Source organism: Ambystoma mexicanum (genome assembly GCF_040938575.1).
Source record: "Ambystoma mexicanum isolate Mex_15411 chromosome 12 unlocalized genomic scaffold, UKY_AmexF1_1 Mex_chr12_unloc.2, whole genome shotgun sequence".
In the NCBI taxonomy this organism is placed as follows: Eukaryota; Metazoa; Chordata; class Amphibia; order Caudata; family Ambystomatidae; genus Ambystoma; species Ambystoma mexicanum.
Window position 1 is genome coordinate 13,216,516 of NW_027182323.1, and position 26,034 is coordinate 13,242,549.

Below are 26,034 nucleotides of genomic sequence, written 5' to 3' on the forward strand. Positions count from 1 at the left end.
CCGAACCACCATCACCTTAGCCGGACAAAAACAATAGGCACGAGTGGTGTGTGTTGAAAGAAAACACCTACTGCATGCTTTATTTGGCAAGAGTTAATTTACGGGTGCTCCGTGTACAGTGCATCACAGTGACAGGATTCTACTCTGCACTGGTGTTTTGTATATGCTGGTGAAGATATTCTTGGCCAACATAATTATAGGGAAGGTTACACAGAAGAATGGCACGTGCCAGTGATTATGACTTCTGCAAAACCTTAAATCCATCACTTTTTGTTTTGGTGGGAAACTGGACATCATTAACAAGGACTGTGTGTCGCTCACAGGTAATTGGATGTCACTGCTTATGATGTCATGTTGTGTGATGGCATTCTGTAGAATATAATTTCCCAGGACATCATCTGGGTCAAAAGTTGCACCAAATGGTTCACCCACCTACCCTACCCTACCCCACCCCACCCGCGCAAATTCAAAAGTTGTCACCACTTCACCTATTCCTTCAGCCGCAGCCCTTTAAAAAAAAACACCTATGCAACTGGAAATCTTTGCAAAAGCATTAAACTAAATAATGCCCAGTACTGTGAGTTGTGAATTATGGCCATATGTGCCCTGGGTCACATTGAAATATTATGACCCCTATAAGTCTCTTTTCCATTTCATGGCACAGACGGGACATGTTGAAATGAGCAACAAGTTTTAACATGAAAATTACATTTGGGGAGATATGGTAGAAAAATAAGAATTAGAGATTTATTTCCAATGCATCGTCTGCCATTCAATGATAACTTTAAGTGTGAAAAGATTCTGATTATCAAATGGAGTAGCATGAAAAACCTTTAAAAAATATCCCCTGTCGAAACCCGGGATCGAACCAAGGACCTTTAGATCTTCAGTCTAACGTTCTCACAACTGAGCTATTTCGGCTGACTGATTGTGCTCTTCGGTCGTCTTGCAAAGAAACAGACATCTGCAAACTTAGACCTCATTTCCTTCCTCTTTTGTTGTTGTAATATTGCCCCAGTTATAGCATCGGATTTTCCATTTCTTTGCTTATTCTGTAACCAGCAAGTACAATGGAACAAAACGGGTGGGATGTCAGGAAGGAGATCAATAGAGCTGCTCGCCAAATCATTTCGAAAGAAAAATCGCATTTTCGGCTCCAGGTGCAACTTTCACGTTCACGGAGCCTCTCTCCATCGTGCTGTTTCTTGTAGATGTGTGATGGGCCCTTGGCTGTGTTCTAAGTTGATCTTTAAGTACTTTCGAACCAAACCCGCGCGGTACTCTTGGTGTCAAAAAATCACGCGGTATACAGCCTGATAATTAGGTTGAATTTAAGGCATTGAAGTGCAACTATAGGGAGCAGGATCAATATTGAAATCACACGTATAAACAATGATATCTTTCACGTTGTGTGCTGGTCATTCAGCATGCCATTTGCAAGGGCTTACATGTATCCTTCGATAGCTCAGTTGGTAGAGCGGAGGACTGTAGTGAGGTAATTAGATATCCTTAGGTCGCTGGTTCAAATCCGGCTCGAAGGACATTTTGCTAATAAAACACTTCTGCCACGTAATATCAATGGAAACCGCACACTTATACTGCTATGTATTTGGTCACATTGAACGACCTGTTCTCAACATTTTTATGACTTTTGGAAACCAGATTGTGATCGTTTGTGCTGGTTGAAAGGTGAGTTGTCTTCCTTTTTAGCAGGACAAGGTTGCCTGTGCTCGGATTCTGTGTCAAGACTGGAGGCCCGAATTATGCTTACTCTTCTCTTTTCTCGAGCAGCATTAAAGCAAAGAATATTAAAAAGAAACCATCACAAAAACGACATTTCCCATTAAAACAGCTGTTTGTAGTCCGTTTATGATAGGTCGAATGTTGTTTCCATGTGACTATTGTATCCAATCCTCTCTAACTGCGTCCATAAACCTGGCTTCCTTTCTCTTCCCTTCCTCTTTCTTTGCTGCTTGGGCAGCAGTTAAGTCAAACTTTATTTACAATTGTGTAGAGATATGCGAGACCTACGGTCTCGCGAGATCTTGTGCGCGGCCGGAAGTGCGGGCCCCGCACGCTCAGCGAGGCATACGAGCGGGAGAAAGCCACGGAGCAGGACGTGCTCCCGGGCGCTCCTCCCAAGAAGAGGCCTCCAAGCCGCAAGAGAGACTCTCAGCATGTACACGAGTTGCATCGCAGCTCCAGGGCCTGTTGCCCATCATTGACTCATATCATATATGTTGCAGATTTACTTGAGTGGCACAGAAGAATAAAAGCACACAACTTGCAACCACACCGCCTACTATCATTTATTGTGAGAATTATACAACAAATTGCTCTAATAACTTACAGGTAATCTTCATTACTCTTAGTCGTACCCTTCCTCGTCACAGCATTTACTTCATGAGGCCCCTGCCTCCGATACAGGACTTTCTTCTATTTCTTTTCTTTTGTCTAACTTCTCCCCTTGACCCTCAGCTTCCTGTTTAACGTATTCAAGCCGCAGCATGGGAACCCCCGTAGGGAGGGAGAGGCGGGTCGTCAGTACTGTGACGAGGAAGAGTAGGATTAGGAGTAATGAAGATTGCTGGTAAGTAATCAGAGCATTACCTCCACGTCCACTCTTCCTCGACCCAGTACTTACTTCATGAGGAATACCATAGCAGCAACAGGGAGAGGTCCCAATGAGACACAGAGACAGAAGTTCAGCAACAAAAAAAACACCTTTATTGACTCCAATAATCACATCCCAACAGACAAAACACCAACCCTGAAGGAACCATCCCTAGAGTGGGAGAAGTTCAACTGATAGTGGTTGACAAAGGTGCTCTGATCCGCCCAGGTTTCAGCCAAACCCCTGTAGAGAAACGCCCAAATCTTCTGTAGAGATAACAGCATCTGTCCAGGAAGTAGCCTAACCCCCTGGTAGATCGACCCTGAACGTGGTCAGGTACAGGAAGGCCAGAAACCAAATAGGACATGGAGACAACAGTACGGATCCACCGGCTAATGAAAACCACAGAGGCCTTACGGCCCGCTCCACGGGGCCACAAGTAACCAAGAGACTATCAGACTGCCGGAAAGGGGCAGTCCGAGACAAATATTCCAGAACTGCCCGCCGCACCTCAATGGCATGCCAAGCCACCTCGTTCGGCGCCTGGGGTTTCTGAAAAACCGCAGGGAGAACCAGATCCTGAGAAGTGTGAAACTGAGACACAACTTTAGGCAGAAACTTGGGATCACACCGCAAAACCACAGAGTCTGGCAGAACTCTCAAGAAAGAGGGTTGACACAACAGAGCCCCAACCTCCCCCAGCCTATGGGCAGACGTGATGGCAATCAGGAAAGCAGTCTTCAGAGTAAGGTGCTTGATATCTATTTCCGACAGGAGCTCAAAGGGATGCCCCTGAAGGAACTTTAAGTCTCGAGGACGATCCCTGGGGGAAGGCCCTTATAGGTACAAGGACGGGAAGCAGAGACACCCCGAAGAAACTTCCCCACAAACACCTCCCCATCCAGGTGGCCATCAGAGTCCCCCAAGAGGATTTTAATGGAGGCCCATTGGGAGCAAAGTGTGGAGATCGCTATGCCCTTGTCAAAACCCTCCTGGAGGAACTGGAGAATAGCGGGTAGACGGTAAGTGATGCAAGTACTCTCCCACCCACGACACAGTCTGGGCCAAACTTTGCCAGTGTAGGCCAGGTAGCTTGTAGGTTCAACCCCTGCAGTTGCACGTTGCTCTGGCTCTCAGCAGCTGCGGGACAGGACGATCGTCTGTGGCGGGACAGTAGCCTTTTCTCAGCTCACGATGAAGAAAAGAGGACAGTTCCAGTGCAGCAGATCACAGGGCACAAGGGGGCAGGCAGGCAAGGCTAATACAATAACCGTCACCACATCCGGGCGATGCAGGTACTGCAAATACTGCAAATGCTCACGGCATGGCACACTCTTTTAAATCGCGACCCAGAGGAGCTAGGACAACATTTGGCGGGAGAGGGCCCAGGACCACAAGCTAGCGATTCCCCAAGTCTCGAGTTTCAACTCGGAACAGCAGTGCTCCTATGCGATACCCCAGGTTCAAGCTTGTCAGTTTGCTGGATGGCCCAGGAACACTTCTGATGAGGCTCTTTTTGAGGGTAATCAGGAGGTGCTGAGAGTAGTTGTTCCCCCTACTCCAAAGGGTCGAAGCGCACTTGCAGGCCTTCTGTGGTGGATACAAGAGCAGGGGTCTGACGGAACAACAGCAGGCCCAGGGTACCAAACCTTCCAGCACTTCTCTGGTGGTTCCAAAGGTCTCCTTTGGCAATTCAGGATACTTGGTCCTTATGTAGTTTGGAGAGAACTTCAGTTGATAGACCTGGAATGGATACAGAGCCCCCTCTCTCGTCCGAAATTCGTTTCATGCTCAAATCTAGGATAGCCAACAAAAGATATGCTCTCTTGCATGAATGTCAGGCATGAACCAATCGCGGTCCACATTGGTTCCAGTCATTCAGGCTTACCAGACATACTGGCACCAGTAGTGTAGATTGGGACCAGAGAGTCCCAATCCTCTTCCTGGGCATTAGCACACGTGACATGCAGGAGCCCGCAAAATTATGGTTTTCACGGGTGGCTGCATGCCCAAAGCCCTTGTCTGATCGAGCTGGGGGAAGACAAAGGGACAAAATGGACAAAGGACAGAACAAAAGACTTTGTGCCACAGCCATTTCGGCAGTGGCCACAGTCTTGAGCCAAACGCAGTAAACGCAGTATGGTTAACTAAAAAGAATTACAAATACTATAAAAGTAAACTGCTGCCACCAGTTTGTCCTAGGCACACCTGTACAGTCACCAGAAAATCCTTAGAGTGTGTCTAGGGCCATAAAACAAAAGGACCCCTATGTGCGGTACTGTAAGGTACTTGGCACATAGATCAAAAGTTATCAAGAAATGACAACATAATCAAAGACTAGGGGAAATATAGTTTGTCAGTACTGACAGTATGAAGGACGTGTCAGTATCCCCATAACAGATGAACAAAAGCCCAGAGGAGTGCAGCTGAAGGCTGCGCTCCACAGAAAAAAGTCCGGTTAGGTTAGCCAAACAAAAGCAAAAAGTTTGGAGCGGTCCATAAACGGAGGGAAAATTGCACCTAAGGGAAATCTTCCCTAGCGGTGCTTTATTTGGCAAGAGTTAACTTAGTACGATTCTGCTCTGCACTGGCATCCTGGATATGCCGGTGAAGACATTCTTGGCCACATCATCCAGGCACCCGGGCAAATGGCACTAAGGTTGGCAGCTTGAACACTCCTTTCATGGGGGCAAAGCTCCCAGCTGAAACCACTGACCGACCCCTTCCCTTGCTGAAATCTCGTAACTCCCTCCATTCCTATCCTTTCCCTCTTTCTCCTTTTCTTTATTTGACCCTCCTCATTTCAATGTACATACTTACCTGTTAGCTGGCAGCTTAGCCCCATGGCAGACGCTGTCTCTTGTTGCAGTTCCCAAACCCCCCCCACAACCCTCCTCAATCATTGGATTGCCCTGTGGCCATTACTAAGGACTTGTACCCCTGGGTGCCGTGCGCTAACTCCTGGTTGCAGTGGACCCTTGTGGTCTCAACCTGCACTTTTTTATGTATACACCTCATAACTCCGCCTCGGGGCTCTGAAAAAACGAACAAAGTAGTGCTCAGTACGACAGTAAAATAGAGAGAAAATTGATACAGAAACAATATAGTTATGAGAGGGAGGGAGGGTAGTTTTCGGTTGCACCCGTGCACGATCACTGTCTGGGGACTGGATAGGACCGGGATGTATAAAACCTTGCCTGGGGGAACGAAACGCCTCTCTGATCTTCTGGCACTGCCTAGATCCTGCCTCTGATCCGCAGACCGCCTCCGACGTTCAGCCCTGCGACTCTCTACCAGATATACAGACAAAGCCCGGCACCGTGGTGGGTCCATCTCCGCTCCATCCTTTTTTGCACCCCTTGTCTCCCTACCCAGTCCTGTGTTATTGGTGCGGTACCTGGCTTAGCCGCATCAACACACACTTGCCCTCCGCAAGATAAATTAGAAAATTGGAACACTTATACTGCTTCATGGGGCATAGCTGCGCCCCCGCCCTCCGATCTTGAAACATTTGACGCCCCCGCCCTCTTCCCGAACCACCATCACCTTAGCCGGACAAAAACAATAGACACGAGTTGTGTGTGTTGAAAGAAAACACCTGCTGCGTGCTTTATTTGGCAAGAGTTAACTTACGGGTGCTCCGTGTACAGTGCATCACAGTGACAGGATTCTACTCTGCACTGGTGTTTTGTATATGCTGGTGAAGATATTCTTGGCCAACATAATTATAGGGAAGGTTACACAGAAGAATGGCACGTGCCAGTGATTATGACTTATGCAAAACCTTAAATCCATCACTTTTTGTTTTGGTGGGAAACTGGACATCATTAACAAGGACTGTGTGTCGCTCACAGGTAATTGGATGTCACTGCCTATGATGTCATGTTGTGGGATGGCATTCTGTAGAATATAATTTCCCACGACATCATCTGGGTGAAAAGTTGCACCAAATGGTCCACCCACCTACCCTACCCTACCCCACCCTACCCCACCCCACCCGCGCAAATTCAAAAGTTGTCACCACTTCACCTATTCCTTCAACCCCAGCCCTTTTAAAAAAATTCACTTATGCAACTGGAAATCTTTGCAAAAGCATTAAACTAAATAATGCCCAGTACTGTGAGTTGTGAATTATGGCCATATATGCCCTGGGTCACATTGAAATATTATGACCCCTATAAGTCTCTTTTCCATTTCATGGTACAGACAGGACATGTTGAAATGAGCAACAAGTTTTAACATGGAAATTACATTTGGGTAGATATGGTAGAAAAAGTAAGAATTAGAGATTTATTTCCACTGCATCGTCTGCCATTCAATGATAACTTTAAGTGTGAAAAGATTCTGATTATCAAATGGAGCAGCATGAAAAACCTTTAAAAAATATCCCCCGCCGAAACCCTGGATCGAAGCAGGGACCTTTAGATCTTCAGTCTAACGCTCTCCCAACTGAGCTATTTCGGCTGCCTGATAGTGGTCTTTGGTCATCTTACAAAGAAACAGACATATGCAATCCTAGACCTTATTTCCTTCCTTTTTTGTTGTTGTAATATTGCCCCAGTTATAGCATCGGATTTTCCATTTCTTTGCATATTCTGTAACCAGCAAGTACAATGGAACAAAACGGGTGGGATGTCAGGAAGGAGATCAATAGAGCTGCTCGCCAAATCATTTCGAAAGAAAAATCGCATTTTCGGCTCCAGGTGCAACTATCACGTGCACGGAGCCTCTCTCCATCTGTGCTGTTTCTTGTAGATGTGTGATGGGCCCTTGGCTGTGTTCTAAGTTGATCTTTAAGTACTTTCGAACCAAACCCGCGCGGTACTCTTGGTGTCAAAAAATCACGTGGTATACTGTAGTAAAATGCAGTAACAGAAGACAGGAGACTTGCTGGTTAGCTGGAAGGGCTTTATTTATGAATTTCCGGCCAGTCCCAAATACACGCGAACTGCGTGTCTCTATGAATTAAGGCCAACGGGCCTGAAGTGGCTGGGGTTTGCTGGATGCAGCTCACGTCCTTAACTGAGCTGCGGGCCTCGTTCTCAGAGGAGCCGGCAGGGCGCTTCTCTACGCGTCCTCGGCCCGGCTCGTAATGCGCGCGGAGCGCGCGGGGGCGGGACTTCCGGTTCCGCGAGATCCCGCGAGAGCGGGGCTCTCGCGACTTCTCTACACACCTCCCTTTTTTCCGACTGATAATAGAGTCACTGTACAACATAGTCATTGTATCTCACCGGTCTTCTGTGCTCTCTTCTGGGCCGCTCCCTGGTTCCAGCGCACTCTTCTTGCTGCTCTGGTTCCGGGTCCGCATCGAGTTCTTCCGGTTCGATCTCAGGTTCTAGCCTTTCTCGGTCGTCTCCTTCGTGTTCACGTTCCTCGCTTCTCCCATAGTTCTTCTCAGTCTCTACTAGTGATCTCTCCGGAGACCTCTCTCTTTCTTGCCTCCTCTGGTACAGTGCTACTCTTTCAACGTTCCACGTGCGCCCGTCTTCCGTGCGAATGTAGTTTGTTCCTTTGTGAATTACTTGGCAGGGTCGACTGTATCGGGACCCTGTGATTTGATCTTTCTTTGGTAGTCTGATCTTGACCAGGTCTCCCTTTCTTATGTCTGGCGCTTGTTTGGCCCTCCTTCTCTCATCACTCCATGTCTTCATACGTGCCTTACTGCTTTGGATTCGCCACACTACTTCTGACATGTCCACAGCCTCATCTTCTCGTACTTTCGATAGCCATGGTGGACTCAGCGTGGATGCCGCACTCCTCCCTCTCAACATTTTGAACGGGGAAACCTGCGTGATGCCATTTGGAGTGAGTCTGTGGGCCGCTATGGCCTCTTTGGTGGTTTTGAGCGGGTCCATTCCTGAAGCTGTTGCCAATTGGATGGCGCCCTTTATGAACCTGTTTGCCCTTTCTACAAGCCCATTGGCCTGAGGGTGATACAGGGCAGCTTTCTTTTGAATGATATGATTTCTTTTTAGAAAATCTTCCATGTCTTTAGAGACCAATTGCACCCCATTGTCCGTAACCACCTCCTTGGGGAGGCCTTCCCTTTGAAAAATTTCTGTGAGTACTTCTATGACCGTCTTGGTGGTTATATTAGGGACAAACTCTGCCTCCACCCATTTCGATAAGTAGTCCACCAGCACTATGCCATACCTGTGTTCCGGCGACATAGCCTCCAGGGGTCCTATGAAGTCGATGCCTATTTTGGACCATACTGCTTCGGGTATTTCTGTGGGTATCAGGGGTGCCTGGCGGACCTTAAGTCTTTTGTCGCTGTTTAAGCATTCATGACACCGTTCTATCATGGTGCGAATTTCTTGGTCCATGGACGGCCACCAGTAGGCTTCTCTCACTCTGCGGCGAGTCATCGTGTTTCCGAGGTGTCCCGCGTGAGCCCGGCAGAGAATGGTTTTTCTCATACCTATTGGGGGAATGATTTGATCATTTTTCATGACGATCCCTTCGATTTCGGACAGCTCGTCCGACACTTTCCAATATGGCCTCATGCCTTCGGGCAGCACTTTTTCACTGGGCCAACCTTCTTTGATGCATTCTCGAATCCTGGTCATGGTGGGGTCTTTCCCGTCCTCTTCCTCCCAGTGCCTTTCACTGAGTTCCAGGTAGTCGGGTGCTCTTAAGTCCATGACGGATGCCACGATGCATTCCCCATGTAGGAATGTGGTTGCTTTATCCTTATCTTCCGGCAGCCGCGACATGCAGTCGGCCTGCGTATTTTTCCAACCTGAAATGTGCTGGACTTCGAAAGTGTACTCTTGCAGTTTGGCTGCAATGCGTGCTAATCTGGGTGTGGATGTTTTGGTCCCTCCAGGGCTGAGCATGTGGATGAGCGGTTTATGGTCCGTCAGTAGCTTGAACTTTGTGCCCCACACGTATGTTCTGAAATGTTCCACTGCCCATGCACACGCCAGCATTTCCTTTTCAATGGTGGAGTAATTCTGTTCCGCTTCCGATAACGCCTTCGACGCAAAGGCTACCACATGTTCCGTGTCACCTTTTTTTTGAGTTAATACTGCTCCCAGTCCATACGCACTGGCGTCTGTGGTGATGACTGTCTCCCACGTTGGATTAAATGGTTGCAGACATGGGGCATCCATGATGTGCTGTTTTATGCTTCCCATCGCAATCTTTTGCGGTTCTTGCCACGTAAACTCCGACCCTTTTTTGAGTAAGTCGCGGAGGGGTGCTGTGGTTTCTGAGAACTTTGGTATGAATTTGGCATAGTACTCAGCGAGTCCAAGAAATGACCTCACTTCTTCTTTGCAGGTGGGTTCTGGAGCTCTACTGATGGCCTGCATGAGGTTCCGTTTTGGACTGATGCCTTTTTCCGAGATCAGGTACCCTAAGTATTCGACCTCTTTCACCTTGAACACGCATTTTTCATGGCGTAAGCGGATGCCTGCTTCTTGTAGCTTGTTGAGGACTTTTCTCAACGTGGAGTCGTGGGTCTGCTCATCCCCTGCGTACACCAGGATGTCGTCCTGGAAATACACTACGTTTTTAACATTGCGTAGCAGGACATCCATCATCCTTTGGAAAGCCGATGCTGCTGATGACAACCCAAACGGCATTTTGGTGAATTGGTATGTCCCAAACGGAGTGATGAATGCCGTGAGGGGTTTTGAATCTTCATGGAGCTGTATTTGGTGGTATGCATTTCTCATGTCGAGTTTTGAAAATATCTTGGCCTCTTTCATTAGTAGAATGAGTTCGTTGATGCTTGGAAGAGGGTAATTGTCCGTGATGACTTCCAAGTTTAAGCTGCGCAGGTCTATGCAGACCCTCAATTCCTGGGATTGGGGCTTCTTTATGAGAACCACCGGGCTCAACCACTCGGATGCTTCGATTTCTTCTATGACCCCCTCCCTCTTCATCTTGTCTAACTGTCCTCTGAGGGTATCTCTGGCTGTGGCAGGTACCGGCCTCACCCGATGCTTGACTGGGACAGCATTTCTTTTGAGAACAATTTTGTGGAGAAAACCCTTAATGTGCCCCGGCTCCTCTGAGAATAGTGTAGGATAATCGTTTTTGACCACAGGTCCGTCCTTTGCACTGACTGACAGTACCTGATCCTCTGTGCTGGGATCCAGTCTAATTTTCAGTTTGTCTTGATCGTCCCAACCTAACACTGCTGGACCTTCATGGCTGAAGTAAACTCTAGTGATTGCCACTCTCCCTTTGAATTCGACTTTGGCCTTTATGTACCCCAAGAGTTCAATCAACGCTCCCCCAAAAACTGTGGGCTTGTGCCGCGTAGTCAGCACTTGTACTTTTTCTTTTCCCACCATTTCTTTGTAAGTCCTCAGGGGAATGATGGTTAGATCCGAACCTGAGTCTGCCATAACCCTAGTTTCATTGCCGTCTATTTTAATCGTGCAGTGGGGCTTCTCTCTCCTGGCTCTTGTGCTGTTCACCATTATAACTGTGGGCCTACCTTCATCTTCTGAGGATGATTCTCTCTCCATGATGCGCTCTGCGTTGAGACTGGTGACTTTCCTGTTTCTCCATCGACACACGATTGAGAAGTGGCCAATGCGTTTGCATACGGAGCACTCCTTATCTCTAGCTGGGCACTCTCTGTCAAACGCTAAGTGCTTCGTGCTGGTGCACCTGTGGCACTTGAGGGGTTCTTTCCTGTTTCCTTTCACATCCCTCATGTCCGATGTCGGCTTTTCTTTTTTTGAATGGAAGCCCACTGCCTGTATTTCAGCGGAGCTCTGGGCTCCTGTGAGCTCCTTCCGTCTTCCCGCCGTTTCTTCGACTGCTCTGGCAATTTCGATTGCTTTCTCCAGCTGCAATTCCTTTTCGATGATAAATTTATCTTGGACTTTCCTGCTGTTCGTGTGAACGGTCAACATGTCACAGATGAGGTTTTCCGCATTGTTGCCAAAGTTACATAATGCCGCTAGTTCCCTCAGCTTAGTGACGTAATCATCCACTGGTTCCGACATTTCCTGCTTCCGACCGTAGAACCGTATTCTGTGCAGCACTGTGTTTTCTTTGCTGGCAAACCTCTTTATGAATCTCCTCACCGCCTCCTTGAACACGTCGTCGTTGTCGCCAGCAACCGGGATCGGGGTCAGACTTTCGAAAATTCTTTGTCCCTCTACCCCCAGGGCATTGAGTAACATGGCCCTGCGCCTTGCCGCCGAGAACCCTGCTCCACCCAGTGCTTCCACGTAGGTCATAAATAGGGGAATGGCAGGCCTACCTGGAGTTTGGAGGAAGGGTGGCGGTGGCGTTGCTCCTTGCATGCTTCTTCGTGGGTTGTGGTGATCCTCGTCGCCAATTTATGTAGTAAAATGCAGTAACAGAAGACAGGAGACTTGCTGGTTAGCTGGAAGGGCTTTATTTATGAATTTCCGGCCAGTCCCAAATACACGCGAACTGCGTGTCTCTATGAATTAAGGCCAACGGGCCTGAAGTGGCTGGGGTTTGCTGGGTGCAGCTCACGTCCTTAACTGAGCTGCGGGCCTCGTTCTCAGAGGAGCCGGCAGGGCGCTTCTCTACGCGTCCTCGGCCCGGCTCGTAATGCGCGCGGAGCGCGCGGGGGCGGGACTTCCGGTTCCGCGAGATCTCGCGAGAGCGGGGCTCTCGCGACTTCTCTACATATACAGCCTGATAATTAGGTTGAATTTAAGGCATTGAAGTGCAACTATAGGGAGCAGGATCAATATTGAAATCACACGTATAAACAATGATATCTTTCACGTTGTGTGCTGGTCATTCAGCATGCCATTTGCAAGGGCTTGTACATGTATCCTTCTATAGCTCAGGAGGACTGTAGTGAGGTAATCAGATATCCTTAGGTCGCTGGTTCAAATCCGGCTGGAAGGACATTTTGCTAATAAAACACTTCTGCCACGTAATATCAATGGAAACCGCACACTTATACTGCGCTGTATTTGGTCACATTGACGGACCGGTTCTCAACATTTTTATGACTTTTGGAAACCAGATTGTGATCTTTTGTGCTGGTTGAAAGGTGAGTTGTCTTCCTTTTTAGCAGGACAAGGTTGCCTGTGCTCGGATTCTGGGTCAAGACTGGAGGCCCCAATTATGCTTACTCTTCTCTTTTCTCGAGCAGCATTAAAGCAAAGAATATTAAAAAGAAACCATCACAAAAACGACATTTCCCATTAAAACAGCTGTTTGTAGTCCGTTTATGATAGGTCGAATGTTGTTTCCATGTGACTATTGTATCCAATCCTCTCTAACTGCGTCCATAAACCTGGCTTCCTTTCTCTTCCCTTCCTCTTTCTTTGCTGCTTGGGCAGCAGTTAAGTCAAACTTTATTTACAATTGTGTAGAGATATCGCGAGACCTACCGGTCTCGCGAGATCTCGTGCGCGGCCGGAAGTGCGGGCCCCACACGCTCAGCGAGGCATTCGAGCGGGAGAAAGCCACGGAGCAGGACGTGCTCCCGGGCGCTCCTCCCAAGAAGAGGCCTACAAGCCGCAAGAGAGACTCTCAGCATGTACACGAGTTGTGTCGCAGCTCCAGGGCCTGTTGCCCATCATTGACTCATATCATATATGTTGCAGATTTACTTGAGTGGCACAGAAGAATAAAAGCACACAACTTGTAACCACACTGCCTCCTATCATTTATTGTGAGAATTACACAACATAATTAGCGACGAGGATCATCACTAAAACCCGGGTGGAGCCATGCAAGGAGCGACACCACCACCGCCCTTCCTGCAAACTCCAGGTAGGCTTGCCATTCCGTGGCCACAATGGCAACCCTTATTCACAACGTATGTAGAGGCCATGGGCGGTGCGGGCTACTCGGCGGCGAGACGCAGAGCGATGTTACTAAATGCCCTGGGCGTTGAAGGACAGAGGGTGTTTGAGAGTCTCACCCCGGAGCCAGTAGCTGGTGATAATGATGATGAATTCAAGGAGGCTGTGCGAAGGATTGTTAAAAGGTTCGCCAGCAAGGAGAATACCGTCCTGCACAGGATTCGGTTCTACAGCCGCAAACAGGAGGCGTCCGAACCCGTTGATGATTATGTCACCAAACTGCACGAACTGGCGGCGCTCTGCAGTTTTGGTAACAACGCTGAGACTCTCATCTGCGACATGCTGGTGGTCCACACCAACAGCAGAAAAGTACAAGATAAGTTCATTTTAGAGAAGGAATTGCAGCTGGAAAAAGCTATTGAAATAGCGAGAGCAGTTGAGGAGACGGTAGGCAGAAGGAAAGAATTTGCAAGCGGCCACGGCCCTACCGAAGTTCAATCAGTGGCAATCCGCCCAAAGAAGGAGAGGCCGGTCCTCGATGCGAGAGAAGGAAAATGGGGGAAGAAAGAACCGTTGAAATGCCACAGGTGCACCAGCACAAAGCATCTAGCCTTCGATAGAGAGTGCCCAGCAAGAGACAAGGAGTGCTCAGTATGCAAAAAGATTGGTCACTTCTCAATCATGTCTCGGGTGCGCAACAAGAAGATCACGAGTGTTAACGCTGAACACAACACTGAGAGGGATTCGTCCTCGGAAGATGAAGGGAGACCGACAGTCATCATGGTGAACAGCTCACGGGCCAGAAGGGAAAAGCCCCACTGTGCAATCAAAATAAATGGACTGGAAACAAGGGTCATGGCTGATTTGGGTTCTGATCTCACCATAATACCCCGACGCACGTACAAAGAGATGATGGGTACAGAGACGGTCCAAGTACGACGCACACGGCACAAGCCTACAGTTTTTGGTGGTGCGTCTGTAGACTTGTTGGGCTACATCAAAGGGAAAGTAGAGTTCAAAGGAAGAGAGACCACCACCAAAGTTTACTTTAGTCAAGAAGGCCCAGCGGTATTAGGGTGGGACGACCAGGCGAAACTGAAAATCGAGCTGGACCCCAGCACAGAGGATCAGGTGTACTGTCAGTCAGTTGGAGGAGCGCACCAGTAGTGAAAAGTGATTACCCCAAACTATTTTTGGAAGAACCTGGTCACATCAAGGGCTTTGTCCACAAAATATTACTCAAAACCAACGCAGTTCCGGTCAAGCACAGATTAAGGCCAGTACCGACAACGGCAATAGACACACTCAGAAGCCAACTGGACAGAATGAAGAAAGATGGCGTCATCGAAGAAATTGAAGCTTCTGAGTGGCTGAGCCCAGTGGTACTCATAAAGAAACAGAACTCACAAGAGCTAAGAGTATGCATTGACCTCGGCAGCCTAAACCTGGAAGTTATTGCAGACAGCTACCCGCTGCCGAGCATAAATGAGTTAATCCTCATGATGAAGGAAGCCAAAGTATTCTCGAAACTGGACATGAGGAACGCCTACCATCAAATTCAACTGCACAAGGAGCCCAAGCCACTCACCGCTTTCATCACCCCGTTTGGCATGTATCAGTTCACCAAAATGCCATTTGGTTTATCATCTGCAGCCTCAGCGTTTCAACGCATGATGGATGCTCTACTGCGGAACGTCAGGAACGTGGCTTATTTCCAGGATGACATGCTTATCTACGCAAAGGACGAACAGATGCACGACGTCACATTGAGAACAGTCCTCACCAAACTGCAAGAAGCGGGTGTGAGATTAAGGTACCAAAAATGTGTGTTCAAAGCAAAAGAAGTTGAGTATTTGGGGTACAAAATATCAGAGAAAGGTATAAGTCCCAAGCAAAACTTACTGCAGGCCTGAATTTAAGCTCCAGAACCCACCAACAAAGACGAAGTGAGGTCATTCCTCGGGTTGGCGGAGTACTATGCAAAATTCATCCCCAAATTCTAGGAAACCTCAGCACCGCTCCGAGAGCTCCTCAAAAAAGGGTCGGAGTACACGTGGCAGGAAGATCAGAAGAAATCGGTGGAAAGCATAAAACAACACATTGTTGAAGCGCCATGCTTGCAACCGTTCAACCCAGAGTGGAGTACAGTCATCACTACAGATGCCAGTGCATATGGACTAGGGGCGGTCCTCACTCAGAAGAAGGGCGACACGGAACATGTGGTAGCGTTTGCCTCGAAAGCCCTATCGTCAGCTGAACAAAACTACTCCACCATAGAGAAGGAGATGTTAGTTTGTACATGGGCTGTGGAACATTTCAGGACATATGTGTGGGGCACGAAGTTCAAGTTGGTTACCGACCATAAGCCCCTCATCCACATGCTCAGCCCAGGTGGCACCAAAGTGTCAACACCCCAATTAGCACGCATAGCAGCAAAACTGCAGGAATACACCTTCGAGGTGCAACACATCTCCGGATGGAAGAATTCGCAGGCAGACTGCATGTCAAGATTGCCAGAGGGCAAGGACAATGCCACCACTTTCTTACAAGAAGAATGCATTGTAGCATCCATTACAGATCTCAAGGCGCCCGACTACCTGGAACTCAGCGAAAAACACTGGATTGAAGAAGATGGAAAGGATCCTACCATGGTGAGAATCAGAGAATGGATCAAAAACGGATGGCCAGACGAAAGGGCAGTGCCAGAAGGTATGAGACCTTATTGGAAAGTGGCAGATGAGATCTCAGAAGCCGACGGCATAATTATGAAAACCGACCAGATAATCCCGCCCGCAGGCATGAGAAAAATCATTCTGTGCAGGGCCCCTGCGGGCCATCTGGGGAACACCATGACACGTTGCAGAGTGAGAGAAGCCTACTGGTGGCCGTCCATGGACCTGGAGATCCGCACCATGATTGAGAGATGCCATGAGTGTCTCAACAGTGACAAGCGCCTGAAAATCGGACAGGCGCCCATGATTCCCACAGAAACCCCGGAAGCGGTGTGGTCAAAAGTAGGTCTAGACTTCATAGGACCATTGGAGACGATGGCGCCCGAGCATCGGTACGGCATAGTGCTAGTGGACTATTTATCGAAATGGTCGAGGCCGAGTTTGTTCCTAACATCACGACCGCAACCGTAATAGAGGTCCTGACGGCCATTTTTCAGAGCGAAGGGCTCCCCAACGAGTTAGTAACAGACAACGGAGTACAACTTATATCCAGAGACATGGAACTGTTTCTGAGGAAGCACAACATACACCAGAAGAAAGCAGCACTCTACCATCCCCAAGCAAATGGGCTCGTCGAGAGGGCCAATAGGTTCATTAAGGGAGCCATCCAATTAGCAACCGCTTCAGGATTGGATCCCCTCAAAACAACAAAAGAGACCATCGCAGCTCACAGACTGACCCCCAACGGATTCACCCAAATTTCTCCTTTTCGCATGCTGAGAGGGAGGAGAGCAGCATCCACGCTAGTACCGCCATGGTTGGCCAAAGTAAGAGAAGACGAAGAAGTAGACATGTCGGAAGTGGTGTGGAGAATAGAGAACAGCAAGGCACGCATGAAAAGGTGGAGCGACAGAAGAAGAAGGACCAAACAAGAGTCAGAAGTAAAAGAAGGAGATTGGATCAAAATACGGTTACCGACCAAGGATCAGATCACGGGCTCACGGTTCAGCGGACCTGTGAAGGTGATTCACTGAGGAGCCAACCATGTCCGCACCGAAGATGGGCGCACATGGAACATGGAAAGAGTAGCCACGTTTGAAAAGAGGCAAGAGAGAGAAAAGACTTATGAAAGGTCTGAAGCTGAAGGAGTAATGGACAATGAGAGGGGGAAAGAACGAGAGCCGGAGACAGACAGAAGAGAAGTTGAAGGAAATGAGATTCAAGTGGATGCCCCAACTCTCGAGCGAGAAAATGACCAGCAGGACGTGTGCAGTGAGAGAGGCGATCGTCCGCGAAGGGAACACAGAAGACCGGTGAGATACAATGACTATGTATTGCAATGAACTGCCTTTGCATTATCAGGGGGAGGTGTGTAGAGATATCGCGAGACCGGCAGGTCTCGCGAGATCACGTGCGCGGCCGGAAGTGCGGGCCTTACTTAACTTACAGGTAATCTTCATTACTCTTAGTCGTACCCTTCCTCGTCACAGCATTTACTTCATGAGGCCCCTGCCTCCGACACAGGACTTTCTTCTATTTCTTTTCTTTTGTCTAACTTCTCACCTTGACCCTCAGCTTCCTGTTTAACGTATTCAAGCCGCAGCATGGGAACCCCCATAGGGAGGGAGAGGAGGGTCGTCAGTACTGTGACGAGGAAGAGTAGGATTAGGAGTAATGAAGATTGCTGGTAAGTAATCAGAGCATTACCTCCACGTCCACTCTTCCTCGACCCAGTACTTACTTCATGAGGCATACCATAGCAGCAACAGGGAGAGGTCCCAATGAGACACAGAGACAGAAGTGCAGCAACAAAAAAAACACCTTTATTGACTCCAATAATCACATCCCAACAGACAAAACACCAACCCTGAAGGAACCATCCCTAGAGTGAGAGACGTTCAACTGATAGTGGTTGACAAAGGTGCTCTGATCCGCCCAGGTTTCAGCCAAACCCCTGTAGAGAAACGCCCAAATCTTCTGTAGAGATAACAGCATCTGGCCAGGAAGCAGCATAACCCCCTGGTAGATCGACCCTGAACGTGGTCAGGTACAGGCAGGCCAGAAACCAAATAGGACATGGAGACAACAGTACGGATCCACCGGCTAATGAAAACCACAGAGGCCTTACGCCCCGCTCCGCGGGGCCACAAGTAACCAAGAGACTATCAGACTGCCGGAAAGGGGCAGTCCGAGCCAAATATTCCAGAACTGCCCGCCGCACCTCAATGGCATGCCAAGCCACCTCGTTCGGCGCCTGGGGTTTCTGAAAAACCGCAGCGAGAACCAGATCCTGAGAAGTGTGAAACTGAGACACAACTTTAGGCAGAAACTTTGGATCACACCGCAAAACCACAGATTCCGGCAGAACTCTCAAGAAAGAGGGTCGACACAACAGAGCCCCAACTTCCCCCAGCCTATGGGCAGACGTGATGGCAATCAGGAAAGCAGTCTTCAGAGTAAGGTGCTTGATATCAATTTCCGACAGGAGCTCAAAGGGATGCCCCTGAAGGAACTTTAAGTCTGGAGGACGATCCCTGGGGGAAGGCCCTTATAGGTACAAGGACGGGAAGCAGAGACACCCCGAAGAAACTTCCCCACCAACACCTCCCCATCCAGGTGGCCATCAGAGTCCCCCAAGAGGATTTTAATGGAGGCCCATTGGGAGCAAAGTGTGGAGATCGCTATGCCCTTGTCAAAACCCTCCTGGAGGAACTGGAGAATAGCGGGTAGACGGTAAGTGATGCAAGTACTCGCCCACCCTCGACACAGTCTGGGCCAAACTTTGCCAGTGTAGGCCAGGTAGCTTGTAGGTTCAACCCCTGCAGTTGCACGTTTCTCTGGCTCTCAGCAGCTGCGGGACAGGACGATTGTCTGTGGCGGGACAGTAGCCTTTTCTCAGCTCACGATGAAGAAAAGAGGACAGTTCCAGTGCAGCACATCACAGGACACAAGGGGGCAGGCAGGCAAGGCTAATACAATAACCGTCACCACATCCGGGCGATGCAGGTACTGCAAATGCTCACGGCATGGCACACTCTTTTAAATCGCGACCCAGGGGAGCTAGGACAACATTTGGCGGGAGAGGGCCCAGGACCACAAGCTAGCGATTCCCCAAGTCTCGAGTTTCAACCTGGAACAGTAGTGCTCCTATGCGATACCCCAGGTTCAAGCTTGTCAGTTTGCTGGATGGCCCAGGAACACTTCTGATGAGGCTCTTTTTGAGGGTAATCAGGAGGTGCTGAGAGTAGTTGTTCCCCCTACTCCAAAGGGTCGAAGCGCACTTGGAGGCCTTCTGTGGTGGATACAAGAGCAGGGGTCTGACGGAACAACAGCAGGCTCAGGGTGCCAAACCTTCCAGCACTTCTCTGGTGGTTCCAAAGGTCTCCTTTGGCAATTCAGGATACTTGGTCCTTATGTAGTTTGGAGAGAACTTCAGTTGATAGACCTGGAATGGATACAGAGCCCCCTCTCTCATCCGAAATCCGTTTCATGCTCAAATCTAGGATAGCCAACAACAGATATGCTCTCTTGCATGAACGTCAGGCATGAACCAATCGCGGTCCACATTGGTTCCAGTCATTCAGGCATACCAGACATACTGGCACCAGTAGTGTAGATTGGGACCAGAGAGTCCCAATCCTGTTCCTGGGCATTAGCACACGTGACATGCAGGAGCCCGCGAAAGTTGTGGTTTTCACGGGTGGCTGCATGCCCAAAGCCCTTGTCTGATCGAGCTGGGGGAAGACAAAGGGACAAAATGGACAAAGGACAGAACAAAAGACTTTGTGCCACAGCCATTTCGGCAGTGGCCACAGTCTTGAGCCAAACGCAGTAAACGCAGTATGGTTAACTAAAAAGTATTACAAATAGTATAAAAGTAAACTGCTGCCACCTGTTTGTCCTAGGCACACCTGTACAGTCACCAGAAAATCCTTAGAGTGTGTCTAGGGCCATAAAACAAAAGGACCCCTATGTGCGGTACTGTAAGGTACTTGGCACATAGATCAAAAGTTATCAAGAAATGACAACTTAATCAAAGACTAAGGGAAATATAGTTTGTCAGTACTGACAGTATGAAGGACGTGTCAGTATCCCCATAACAGATGAACAAAAGCCCAGAGGAGTGCAGCTGAAGGCTGCGCTCCACAGGAAAAAGTCCGGTTAGGTTAGCCAAACAAAAGCAAAAAGTTTGGAGCGGTCCATAAACGGAGGGAAAATTGCACCTAAGGGAAATCTTCCCTAGCGGTGCTTTATTTGGCAAGAGTTAACTTAGTACGATTCTGCTCTGCACTGGCATCCTGGATGTGCCGGTGAAGACATTCTTGGCCACATCATCCAGGCACCCGGGCAAATGGCACTAAGGTCGGCAGCTTGAACACTCCTTTCATGGGGGCAAAGCTCCTAGCTGAAACCACTGACCGACCTCTTCCCTTGCTGAAATCTCGTAACTCCCTCCATTCCTATCCTTTCCCTCTTTCTCCTTTTCTTTATTTGACCCTCCTCATTTCAATGTACATACTTACCTGTTAGCTGGCAGCTTAGCCCCATGGCAGACGCTCTCTCTTGTTGCAGTTCCCAAACCCCCCCACAACCCTCCTCAATCATTGGATTGCCCTGTGGCCATTACTAAGGACTTGTACCCCTGGGTGCCGTGCGCTAACTCCTGGTTGCAGTGGACCCTTGTGGTCTCAACCTGCACTTTTTTATGTATACACATCATAACTCCGCCTCGGGGCTCTGAAAAAACAAACAAAGTAGTGCTCAGTACGACAGTAAAATAGAGAGAAAATTGATACAGAAAGATATAGTTATGAGAGGGAGGGAGGGTAGTTTTCGGTTGCACCCGTGCTCGATCACTGTCTGGGGACTGGATAGGACCGGGATGTATAAAACCTTGCCTGGGGGAACGAAACGCCCCTCTGATCTTCTGGCACTGCCTAGATCCTGCCTCTGATCCGCAGACCGCCTCCGACGTTCAGCCCTGCGATTCTCTACCAGATATACAGACAAAGACCGGCACCGTGGTGGGTCCATCTCCGCTCCATCCTTTTTTGCACCCCTTGTCTCCCTATCCAGTCCTGTGTGATTGGTGCGGTACCCGGCTTAGCCGCATCAACACACACTTGCCCTCCGCAAGATAAATTAGAAAATTGGAACACTTATACTGCTTCATGGGGCATAGCTGCACCCCCCCCCCGATCTTGAAACATTTGACGCCCCCGCCCTCTTCCCGAACCACCATCAGCTTTGCCGGACAAAAACAATAGACACGAGTTGTGTGTGTTGAAATAAAACACCTGCTGCATGCTTTATTTGGCAAGAGTTAACTTACGGGTGCTCCGTGTACAGTGCATCACAGTGACAGGATTCTACTCTGCACTGGTGTTTTGTATATGCTGGTGAAGATATTCTTGGCCAACATAATTATAGGGAAGGTTACACAGAAGAATGGCACGTGCCAGTGATTATGACTTCTGCAAAACCTTAAATCCATCACTTTTTGTTTTGGTGGGAAACTGGACATCATTAACAAGGACTGTGTGTCGCTCACAGGTAATTGGATGTCACTGCCTATGATGTCATGTTGTGTGATGGCATTCTGTAGAATATCATTTCCCAGGACATCATCTGGGTCAAAAGTTGCACCAAATGGTTCACCGACCTACCCTACCCTACCCCACCCCACCCCACCCCACCCGCGCAAATTCAAAAGTTGTCACCACTTCACCTATTCCTTCAACCCCAGCCCTTTAAAAAAAAAACACTTATGCAACTGGAAATCTTTGCAAAAGCATTAAACTAAATAATGCCCAGTACTGTGAGTTGTGAATTATGGCCATATGTGCCCTGAGTCACATTGAAATATTATTACCCCTATAAGTCTCTTTTCCATTTCATGGCACAGACAGGACATGTTGAAATGAGCAACAAGTTTTAACATGGAAATTACATTTGGGTAGATATGGTAGAAAAATAAGAATTAGAGATTTATTTCCACTGCATCGTCTGCCATTCAATGATAACTTTAAGTGTGAAAAGATTCTGATTATCAAATGGAGCAGCATGAAAAACCTTTAAAAAATATCCCCTGCCGAAACCCTGGACCTTTAGATCTTCAGTCTAACGCTCTCCCAACTGAGCTATTTCGGCTGACTGATAGTGCTCTTCGGTCGTTTTGCAAAGAAACAGACATCTGCAATCCTAGACCTTATTTCCTTCCTTTTTTGTTGTTGTAATATTGCCCCAGTTATAGCATCGGATTTTCCATTTCTTTGCTTATTCTGTAACCAGCAAGTACAATGGAACAAAACGGGTGGGATGTCAGGAAAGAGATCAATCTGCTCGCCAAATCATTTCGAAAGAAAAATCGCATTTTCGGCTCCAGGTGCAACTATCACGTGCACGGAGCCTCTCTCCATCGTGCTGTTTCTTGTAGATGTGTGATGGGCCCTTGGCTGTGTTCTAAGTTGATCTTTAAGTACTTTCGAACCAAACCCGCGCGGTACTCTTGGTGTCAAAAAATCACGCGGTATACAGCCTGATAATTAGGTTGAATTTAAGGCATTGAAGTGCAACTATAGGGAGCAGGATCACTATTGAAATCACACGTATAGACAATGATATCTTTCAAGTTGTGTGCTGGTCATTCAGCATGCCATTTGCAAGCACCTCAATATGAATCCTTCGATAGCTCAGTTGGTAGAGCGGAGGACTGTAGTGAGGTAATCAGATATCCTTAGGTCGCTGGTTCAATTCCGGCTCGAAGGACATTTTGCTAATAAAACACTTCTGCCACGTAATATCAATGGAAACCGCACACTTATACTGCGCTGTATTTGTCACATTGAACGACAGGTTCTCAACATTTTTATGACTTTTGGAAACCAGATTGTGATCGTTTGTGCTGGTTGAAAGGTGAGTTGTCTTCCTTTTTAGCAGGACAAGGTTGCCTGTGCTCGGATTCTGGGTCAAGACTGGAGGCCCCAATTATGCTTACTCTTCTCTTTTCTCGAGCAGCATTAAAGCAAAGAATATTAAAAAGAAACCATCACAAAAACGACATTTCCCATTAAAACAGCTGTTTGTAGTCCGTTTATGATAGGTCGAATGTTGTTTCCATGTGACTATTGTATCCAATCCTCTCTAACTGCGTCCATAAACCTGGCTTCCTTTCTCTTCCTTTCCTCTTTCTTTGCTGCTTGGGCAGCAGTTAAGTCAAACTTTATTTACAATTGTGTAGAGATATCGCGAGACCTACGGTCTCGCGAGATCTCGTGCGCGGCAGGAAGTGCGGGCCCCGCATGCTCAGCGAGGCATTCGAGCGGGAGAAAGCCACGGAGCAGGACGTGCACCCGGGCGCTCCTCCCAAGAAGAGGCCTCCAAGCCGCAAGAGAGACTCTCAGCATGTACACGAGTTGTGTCGCAGCTCCAGGGCCTGTTGCCCATCATTGACTCATATCATATATGTTGCAGATTTACTTGAGTGGCACAGAAGAATAAAAGCACACAACTTGTAACCACACTGCCTCCTTTCATTTATTGTGAGAATTACACAACATAATTAGCGACGAGGATCATCACTAAAACCCGCGTGGAGCCATGAAAGGAGCGACACCACCACCGCCCTTCCTGCAAACTCCAGGTAGGCTTGCCATTCCGTGGCCACAATGGCAACCCTTATTCACAACGTATGTAGAGGCCATGGGCGGTGCGGGCTACTCGGCGGCGAGACGCAGAGCGATGTTACTAAATGCCCTGGGCGTTGAAGGACAGAGGGTGTTTGAGAGTCTCACCCCGGAGCCGGTAGCTGGTGAGAATGATGATGAATTCAAGGAGGCTGTGCGAAGGATTGTTAAAAGGTTCGCCAGCAAGGAGAATACCGTCCTGCACAGGATTCGGTTCTACAGCCGCAAACAGGAGGCGTCCGAACCCGTTGATGATTATGTCACCAAACTGCGCGAACTGGCGGCGCTCTGCAGTTTTGGTAACAACGCTGAGACTCTCATCTGCGACATGCTGGTGGTCCACACCAACAGCAGAAAAGTACAAGATAAGTTCATTTTAGAGAAGGAATTGCAGCTGGAAAAAGCTATTGAAATAGCGAGAGCAGTTGAGGAGACGGTAGGCAGAAGGAAAGAATTCGCAAGCGGCCACGGCCCTACCGAAGTTCAATCAGTGGCAATCCGCCCAAAGAAGGAGAGGCCGGTCCTCCATGCGAGAGAAGGAAAATGGGGGAAGAAAGAACCGTTGAAATGCCACAGGTGCAGCATCACGAAGCATCTAGCCTTCGATAGAGAGTGCCCAGCAAGAGACAAGGAGTGCTCAGTATGCAAAAAGATTGGTCACTTCTCAGTCATGTCTCGGTGGCGCAACAAGAAGATCACGAGTGTTAACGCTGAACACAACACAGAGAGGGATTCGTCCTCGGAAGATGAAGGGAGACTGAGTCATCATGGTGAACAGCTCACGGGCCAGAAGGGAAAAGCCCCACTGTGCAATCAAAATAAATGGATTGGAAACAAGGGTCATGGCTGATTCGGGTTCTGATCTCACCATAATACCCCTACGCACGTACAAAGAGATGATGGGTACAGAGACGGTCCAAGTACTCAGCACACGGCACAAGCCTACAGTTTTTGGTGGTGCATCTGTAGACTTGTCGGGCTACATCAAAGGGAAAGTATTGTTCAAAGGAAGAGAGACCACCACCAAAATTTACTTTAGTCAAGAAGGCCCAGCGGTATTAGGGTGGGACGACCAGGCGAAACTGAAAATCAAGCTGGACCCCAGCACAGAGGATCAGGTACTGTCAGTCAGTTGGAGGAGCGCACCATTAGTGAAAAGTGATTACCCCAAACTATTTTTGGAAGAACCTGGTCACATCAAGGGATTCGTCCACAAAATATTACTCAAAACCAACGCAGTCCCGGTCAAGCACAGATTAAGGCCAGTACCAACAACGGCAAGAGACACACTCAGAAGCCAACTGGACAGAATGAAGAAAGATGGCGTCATCGAAGAAATTGAAGCTTCTGAGTGGCTGAGCCCAGTGGTACTCATAAAGAAACAGAACTCACAAGAGCTAAGAGTATACATTGACCTCCGCAGCCTAAACCTGGAAGTTATTGCAGACAGCTACCCGCTGCCGAGCATAAATGAGTTAATCCTCATGATGAAGGAAGCCAAAGTATTCTCGAAACTGGACATGAGGAACGCCTACCATCAAATTCAACTGCACAAGGAGTCCAAGCCACTCACCGCTTTCATCACCCCGTTTGGCACGTACCAGTTCACCAAAATGCCATTTGGTTTATCATCTGCAGCCTCAGCGTTTCAACGCATGATGGATGCTCTACTGCGGAACGTCAGGAACGTGGCTTATTTCCAGGATGACATCCTTATCTACGCAAAGGACGAGCAGATGCACGACGTCACATTGAGAACAGTCCTCACCAAACTGCAAGAAGCGGTGTGAGATTAAGGTACCAAAAATGTGTGTTCAAAGCAAAAGAAGTTGAGTATTTGGGGTACAAAATATCAGAGAAAGGTATAAGTCCCAAGCAAAACTTACTGCAGGCCTTAATTAAAGCTCCAGAACCCACCAACAAAGACGAAGTGAGGTCATTCCTCGGGTTGGCGGAGTACTATGCAAAATTCATCCCCAAATTCTCGGAAACCTCACCACCGCTCTGAGAGTTCCTCAAAAAAGGGTCGGAGTACACGTGGCAGGAAGATCAGAAGAAAGCGGTGGAAAGCATAAAACAACACATAGTTGAAGCGCCATGCTTGCAACCGTTCAACCCAGAGTGGAGTACAGTCATCACTACAGACGCCAGTGCATATGGACTAGGGGCGGTCCTCACTCAGAAGAAGGGCGACACGGAACATGTGGTAGCGTTTGCCTCGAAAGCCCTATCGTCAGCTGAACAAAACTACTCCACCATAGAGAAGGAGATGTTAGCGTGTACATGGGCTGTGGAACATT

General features: G+C 48.4%; 4 non-coding genes across 4 annotated transcripts; 2 read left to right on the forward strand and 2 right to left on the reverse strand.

Moving 5' to 3' along the window:
* Positions 1-848: 848 nt before the first annotated feature.
* Positions 849-921, reverse strand: TRNAF-GAA (transfer RNA phenylalanine (anticodon GAA)). Its single transcript has one exon. It is a non-coding gene; the product is annotated as a tRNA-Phe (tRNA).
* Positions 922-1,454: 533 nt separating this feature from the next.
* On the forward strand, positions 1,455-1,541 carry TRNAY-GUA (transfer RNA tyrosine (anticodon GUA)). The gene is given in 2 exon segments: positions 1,455-1,491; positions 1,506-1,541. It is a non-coding gene; the product is annotated as a tRNA-Tyr (tRNA).
* A 5,464-nt stretch (positions 1,542-7,005) lies between these two features.
* On the reverse strand, positions 7,006-7,078 carry TRNAF-GAA (transfer RNA phenylalanine (anticodon GAA)). The gene has a single exon. It is a non-coding gene; the product is annotated as a tRNA-Phe (tRNA).
* Positions 7,079-22,730: 15,652 nt separating this feature from the next.
* TRNAY-GUA (transfer RNA tyrosine (anticodon GUA)) lies at positions 22,731-22,817 on the forward strand. Its single transcript is given in 2 exon segments — positions 22,731-22,767; positions 22,782-22,817. It is a non-coding gene; the product is annotated as a tRNA-Tyr (tRNA).
* The last annotated feature ends 3,217 nt before the right edge of the window (positions 22,818-26,034 follow it).